The sequence below is a fragment of the Capsicum annuum genome, chromosome 4 (assembly GCF_002878395.1).
Source record: "Capsicum annuum cultivar UCD-10X-F1 chromosome 4, UCD10Xv1.1, whole genome shotgun sequence".
NCBI classification, from domain to species: Eukaryota; Viridiplantae; Streptophyta; class Magnoliopsida; order Solanales; family Solanaceae; genus Capsicum; species Capsicum annuum.
This window is the reverse complement of record NC_061114.1, coordinates 170,120,983-170,129,157: the sequence shown is the minus strand read 5'-3', so window position 1 is coordinate 170,129,157 and position 8,175 is coordinate 170,120,983.

Genomic DNA, 8,175 nt, shown 5'->3' with positions numbered 1-8,175 from the left:
GCTTACCATTGCATAGAAAATTCAGTCACCTTTCCAAAAATATAAAATTCTCCCAAATCTGATAACCAGAGGAAGAGTTAGAGGCCTTTTTGTAAGACAATGTACCACTTGGGACATCAATATGTCGCAGAGGCATGCCAAATGGAAATTTTCACTTTCCAGTGTTCCATCAGGATCATTGCGCATCACGCCTAAGTAGCATTTTCAGAATTATCCATTTCCAATGAAGCTTCGTGATTCCACCACAGCGGGCTGAGTGCAAAATTTAAAATCAATGGGGTACCGTGATTGTAGCACATCGCGCCAAGCCCTCAGTTCCTATTTTTTAATTTCCAATGATACGGTGCGACAGCACCGCGTCATGCTAGGGTCGAAAGTTGGGTTTTTCTAGTGATAATTTTTATATTGTTCCCAAGGGTAATTGGGTATTTTTTCATGACCCAAGTCAGTCCTAAACATGAAATTTAATCCTGAAGGAGCACTAATTGCTCATTATTACATTATTCACTCAAGAAACAAAACATTCTCTCTCAAAGGGCAAAACCCTAGCTTCAAGAAATTAATAACAAACTCAAGAATTTCTTTAAGGACCTTCAAGAATAAATATTCCCAAGTATGTTAGGTGTTTATCTATGGGTTCGTTTCACCCATAGAGTTAAATAATCCTTTTTTGAACTTAGAAGATCTCAGAATTATGAATCCCCCATGCTTGAAATTAATTGTATTCATGTTCATGATATTAATTGGGTTTCAATCCATGATTTAGTATAAGTCTCCTGAAATTAAAATAGTTTATGTGATGAATTATATGAATTGTATGCTAAACCCTTGCATTTGTCATTGAGTATTGTATTCATGATGTTCATGTGTTGTCCATTAATATGTGAAATAATCCATGCTCCCCAAGAGTTCGCTAAAAAACCTATGTAAAGTAGATAGTGGAATATGACATGCCATTATGTGTTCCAAATCATGTACAAGTTTATGACCTACAAGTGTTTGATAAAATGTCTCTATGAATGAATTATGAACAAGTGGACATTGTTATACTTTTCAAGATCATGCTATGCTTTACTTTCACGCATCTAGACCTGCGGATATCTAATACCTGAAAATCTAGATGTTTACCTAGAGCTTCCATAGTTACAACATAGTCTCAGTAGTTTCACAATTAGTAAACTCAGTCAGTTATAGACCCAGTAAACTCAGTGAAACTCAGTATCAGTCTAGTTCAGCTCAGCAAAACTAATTCAGTGCCTATTCAGTTAGGAGTAGGATTCAGCATCGAGTGAACCTAAGGATTGGGGCTCACTTTCCAGTAGAGGGTGTGATCCTTAGAAGCAGTCTTTGCATTTCATAAATATGTAGCCACCGTAGGTTGAGACATCAACCTGCCAGTTGAGGGTTGATGAGGTGTTTAAACCTGCCAGTTGAAGGTACCGCTGTTCTTATTAGAGTACATGCCAGATGAGGGTAACTCATCAGCTTGTCTTTACTCATGGCATGGTACTGACACCATTCCTACTGGGGTTACAGTCTGGATTTCAAATCTATTCAGAAAAGGGGCATGTCGATTAGATGATTATTTTTATAGTTTCAGTTTTAGCTTTAATCTCAGTATTGAACTCAGTTCAGTTAAACAAAATTAGGACTCACAAATACAGTCAATTAGTTTATGTTACATAGTTATCACTAATCTCAAACATCAGTTACTCAGTATCAGAACTCAGTACTCATCTTCAGTAAAATCTTAGATATAATATACATACACGTATATGCACAGTATTGCACACTTAATATTTACAATAGTTTCAAATTTGTATGTACTCATAATCAGTTATTCCATATCATTCAATCAGTTACTATTCATACATATAAACCCTTGCATTTAGCCTTACCTTATCTAGCATACCATTACATTCCACGTACTAATGCATACTCATTTTTTTTGCGCTATGATGTCTCATATCATAGGTTTGGACGCTCAAGTTCCTGACCGCGCTAAGACTGATTCATCCAGTAGTGGCAGATTCAGAAGTGAGTCCTCATCTATCAAGGATATGCATTTATTTTAGTATTTTTAGTAGATTTAGAATTTCAGTAGTGGGAGTTAGTTGGGGGCGTATCCCATTAACTCCATATTTAGATAGTTCAGTTAGAGGCTCTTCAAACTAGACTTTCAGACACTGTTAAGTTTTGCAGATTATTATTTCAGTTGATATTCTTTATCAATATTTTTAGATTTTGATCCTTATGGCAATTCAGCCTATTTTTTGCATTATTACAGTAGTATAATTTAGTGCTAACAGCAGATATCAGTCATAGGTTAGCTTGTAATCCTTTGGGGTCATAAGCACTGTGTGGTAATTGGGGTACAGACTCAGAGTGTTACACTCTTGTACCTATTTAATCAGGTCCTAGGTTACTTTTTATTTTCTACAGTCCTTTTGTAAAATTGTTGTAATAAGGATGAGTTATGGAAGTTTATAAAGACTTTTGCTTATCATCTTAAAGGATAGTAAGCGGTTCTTCTATCTTGATGGATTAGAGTTGGTATCCTTACGATCCAACAATTTAGTTTTTGACATTTTATAATTAATTGCACCATAATAATATGTTTGTTTGAATCTATATCAAGTACTGACAATGAGTTTGTAAAGACAATAGCATCATTTTTGGGGATTACAAGGAACAAACAATATTGTGAAATATTCTTCCTTTCATTGTTTTATGTGTGTGTATATATATATATATTGATTTTTGTTGAGCTCAAAATTATTAAAACTTCGAATTTTAAATGCACTTAGATGACATATTTTTTCTTCATGCGATATAGGAGTTATATTTAGTTGAGTTTATGTGAAACCTCTAATAATTTTGACTCATTTATTTTGGACCATCCCATGTGTGTAATGATAATATATAACTTGAATCATGATATGGGATATCAAAGGAGGGATTTGGGTAAGTATTAGAATTTTTGGAAAGTGTTCAGGGTCATTATGTGACGTTGAACCAGTGAAGGTCTGCGACAGTGGTCTACCACACTAAATATGCTCCGCGATAAGAGCGTGGCACAGCCTTGAGCAAAAAATTTCTAGGTTTATTTTTTTTAATTAGGGGTAAGGGATTTTTTGTCCTTTTCCCATTAAACTACTTAAATCACCTTTTAACCACTAGTATTTATCAGTTATAACTTTTTACATTGTTCTTCTCCTCTCCAACTCTCAAGTCAAGAAATACAAGGGCTTTCTCACGGATTTCTTTGTCTGGGCTTTAAATTTCAACTCCTCTCTAAATTCTTCTATTTTTCAAGTATGTTGTACATTTTCTACTTTAATTATGATATTTATTGCATTAATTAACTTGGTATTTCGTGTTTTTCAATGATTGGATCAACTCGGGTAGAGGGCTTTTTCTTTGTTAACACTTGCATTATTTTTTCCTTGTTTTTAATAGGTTGTGTATGCTTTAATTAATGGATATTTGAACTTAATTTCAAGCATTATTATAATGGTGACATTGGTTAATTAGGTTTTCATAATGTAGATTAATGTTTGCATGGTAATGACATTACGATAAGCCACGTTGTTAATTTGGTTTTGAACAAGGATTCTACATAGTTTAGCTTATCTTTTGAAGTATTGCATTGGATTAAATGGTAAAAGGATAAAAAAAATTTGAAATTCCCTTGGGGGTTATGGTTTTGGATGTCTAAAAAGGAATTTGGAGTCTAATTGGTTTAATGAATGTGATATGGCATAGCTGGAATACTTGCAAGTCTATTGGTATGACGATAATTCAAAAAATTCCTTAAATAAAGACTCCTTTGTTGGTATTGGTGTTATGTGAAAAATTGTTTTAATGGGGCTTAAATGGAATTATGTAGTTCACTAAGAAGGTGTAGTTCCAGGAGGACTAAGACTGGAAACAACGTTTATCAACATTGGGAGTTTATCACCACTAAGATAGATTTGTACAATATATTTTTGGATAGGCTATTTAACTATTGGTTGTTTTATCCTATTTCTCTGGTACATGCTGCTAATATGGACTGCTACTATTTAGACAGGAGGAGTCGTACCCATATGGCCCATGGGTTCCTTTAGGTCGATACGAGCTACACAATTCAGGACTATATTTTAAATGAGTATGTTTCATGACCCTTACACCTATCTCGGCATCATATATATATAGTGGTTGTGCATGAGATTTTTGACTAGTTATTGTGTAAATAGATATTTTATCCATTTCCTTGTGTTGCATGTCAATACTTACCATACTGATTATCCCCAAACTCTATATTATTTTATGATGTAGGATCTGAGGTCTTTTCTTTTGACACTTTGCAGTTTTAGGTGATTCGAATCCTGTTGGTTTGTAGTTAAAGTGGTGAGCCCTCCATCATTCAAAAGGCCTAATCTCTCTCTTAGTTATATTTATTATTTTAGTACTTTTGGTTTTCTATTTTATAGTCGGGGACATGTCCCAACCTAGTTGATTTCTTTGGACTAGAGGCTGTTGTGTACAACATTGGGATATCATTGTTGTTTTATTTGGACTCTCATTCTTGTCTTTGACTTATATATTACTCCTGTTACCAATGTTGGCTTCCTCTATTTTTTTTTACTATAGTCATCTTATGCCTTAGTAGGCTTGGGGTGCTCGTTACGGCCAGGCCCCAGTACGGATCGTGACAGTTTAACAATAGTGAGTTTCTCTATCTTTTCTTCTTAACTAATTTTCATGTCACTTTTTTCATCATTTTTGCTGAATAAACAATTATATATTAGTTTGTAGTTACTAAGGAGCAGGATAATTTTGAGCATGTTTGATTTTTATTCAGTTCATATTTTGGACAGTTGAAGTAAATAATAAACCTATAAGAATAATGGATTATTTTTGCTAGAGTCATAGTTTGTTTTCATGGATATGGTTAGAGTCAATTGACTGTTGACTTGGATATTGTTAGAGTGTAATGACCTAAAAATTTGATGAAATGTGTGAAATTTGTGATTTTATGTGATTTGATTATTCTACCACTCCTCGTTGTTGCATTATGGTATTTTTAGAGTAGGGAAGTGATTGACATGATTTCTGATGCATGTTGATATCATTTATGGAATATTGTCGCTTTCGATATCTTCGAGAGTCTTATTTTAGACTTATGTGGATATCTTTTTGATCCGTGGGATGGATGGTTGAACGAACTGTGCCAGCAGCTCTGAAATATTAGTTTTAGGCTAGGTAGACCTTTGGTTTAGGTCCTGTAATGCCCCAAATCTGATACTCAAAATGCTACACGGTACTGATGACCCCAAGGACCATAGACTAACCCATGACTGATATTTGTACCTGTATATTGCAGAAAATACTTTATAATGCAGAAACATGAACTGAATGGCCATAAGGTTCAAAACTGAGACATAGTATCTGATAAAAATGTAACATCTGGGAGGGGTATGAAATACCCAAAACAACTGTAATAAGCTATCTGAATATATTGTAGTTTCAAAAGCCTATAAAACGTGAATTTCTGAATAAGGAGTTGATGGGACATATCCCCAACTAACTCCAACTAATAAACTAATTACTTAGATAATAAAATCATGATCATGTCCTCGAAAGATGAGGACATACTGCTAACTTTGACAGCTAAGACTGGAATATACTGATGCTCTGGAGCTCGTGTCTCTAAAGCTATGGTATAAGACACCATAGCACAAATGCGTCAGTACTTTGAATGTACTAGTATGCATGTAAGATAGGCTGAATGCATGGGGTTTATACGTATGAACAATAACAATAGTAGACTGACTATCATGAGTGTAAGAATACATGCATGAGACATAATAACTGACACTGATACCGTGAGAACATGATTACTGAATCTGAATACTGATAAAATGACCTACTGATAACTGATATAACTGATAAAATAAGTTATTTTATCTGACAGTCCTGAATCTGATGGAACTAGTTGAGTTCCGTACTATATCTGAGTTGACTGTATCTGACAGTCTTAAACTCTAAAGCACTATCCGAGTTCTATTACTGAGACTGATTGATTGTGTCTGACAGTCCTGATTCTGTAACATGAAACTGTGGGAAGCAATTATCTAACTGACATGCCCCTGATATGCCATTATGGCTAAGTTGAGGTCCAATCTGTAACCCTAATTGGAATGGTGTCAATACCGCGCCACTGGTAAGGACAAGCTGTGGGTGACCCTCATCTTATAGTGTCCCCAAAAGAGAACTGTTGTGCCCTTATTTGACAGTGCTTATCCACCTCATCAAACCCTCATCGGACAGTGTTGATGTCTCAACCTATACTGGCTATATATTTTTGGAATGCAAGAATGACTTCTAAGAATCACACCCTCATCGGATAGTGTGTGTTCCCATCCTTGGGTTCACTCGGTGCTAATTCCTACTCCCATTTGAATAAACTCTGAACATAATTTACTTAACTAAACATAGACTGAGTTACTGAATTCCGTTGACTGATAGACTACTACTGATATCTAACAACTGACTGAGTTCATGAGATCATGGAGATGTCTTGAGTCATAAGACTGTCTGAAGTCTAAGGATTCATAGCTTGATTAAGAGTATCATGAAAACATGACATGGCTCTAGGCACACAGCTAATATTTCGGGTACGAGTAACCCCAGGACTCGTTGTAAGGAAACTGACCAAGCATAACTTACTTGAACATATAATTAACATCATAATTCGTAATATATTTATAGAAGTATTTCATCAAAACATGTGATAGGCATAACTTGTACATACATGGGTATTTCATGGTATCATTCTAGTTAGGCACTTTTCCTTCATCTAGTCATTTAATCAAACATATTGTAGGCATGGTATATGAACATCATTGTACAATAATTAAACATCATGGTGTAATTCTAATTTCATCATTCAAGTTTTTAGTCATAGGTTTGCATGAATCTATATCTATAATACTTTAACCGACATAGAATTTATCACCTAACATGTAGTAGAATTCAATTTCTCATTATCCACATGAACAAGAGCATCCCAATCATGAAATTCATAAGAAAATACATGAACTTGAATTTAGAAAAGGGATTCTTGGGCTTCATGGATGAAAGGAATTCATGAATGAATACTATGCATACTTTAGTTCATGATTTCGTGAGGACTGATGGTGAAACCTTCTTGAATTTGAATCCCCAATAGAAACCCTAGCTTGTTCTTGAGAGAAACTTGAGAGAAACTAGTATATTTTGGGTGAATAATGGCTAAATAACGTGTTATTGGGTTTAAATAGGGGTAGAAACTTGACCCTTTTAACCCTTGGATGCGTCTTTTAAAATTGTAAAAAAATTTTGAACTGGACCTTTAGCGCAACGTAGAGCTATCACGCCGTGTCACTAGATTTTGATAATTGGGAAATTGAGGTATGGTGCAACGCGGACCCATCGCGTTACAAATTTCTTTGGGACCTAGAACTTTGGCACAATGCAGGGGAAATCGCGCTGAGAAACTGGAAAAAAGATAATTCTGAATTTAGACCATGGCGTGATGCGCCATAATCGTAGACCACTACTGTAATTTTCCAAATACCATTTCCTCTTGTGGCGCGGTGCACTACTAACTAATATGGCGTTATTTTACAACGTGAACTTGAAATAGTTGTAACTTCTAAACTGGTTATCAGATTTGCGCGAATCTTATATCGATGGAAATCTTATCAAATTTTCCATATGAAAAAAAGTGAAAATCATAAAAATTCCTCATGGAATATACATCATTCAATTTAGAAGCTAATACTAGACACTTTTGAGATGAAATTATCTAGGAAAAAGTATAAGTTACTACAGTATCTTCCCCATGATAACATTCGTCCTCATATGTGACTGACTGAAATAGGAGAAAAAACAACTAACGTACAAACTTAACATGAATAACTATAACATGATCTCATGACTAATAGCTGAACATATCATATTGAACATACATATCTGATGCATGTGTAATTGATCCATGAATGCATGAGTGAGTGTTCTGATAAACTATGTTTTTCTCTCAATGATAAGGCATATCTGATGCATAATTATATAACTAAATTGAAACATGAATGCATGACTGAATATGTAATTGTACTTGGTACCAAGTTTGTGATGAACACTGAACAT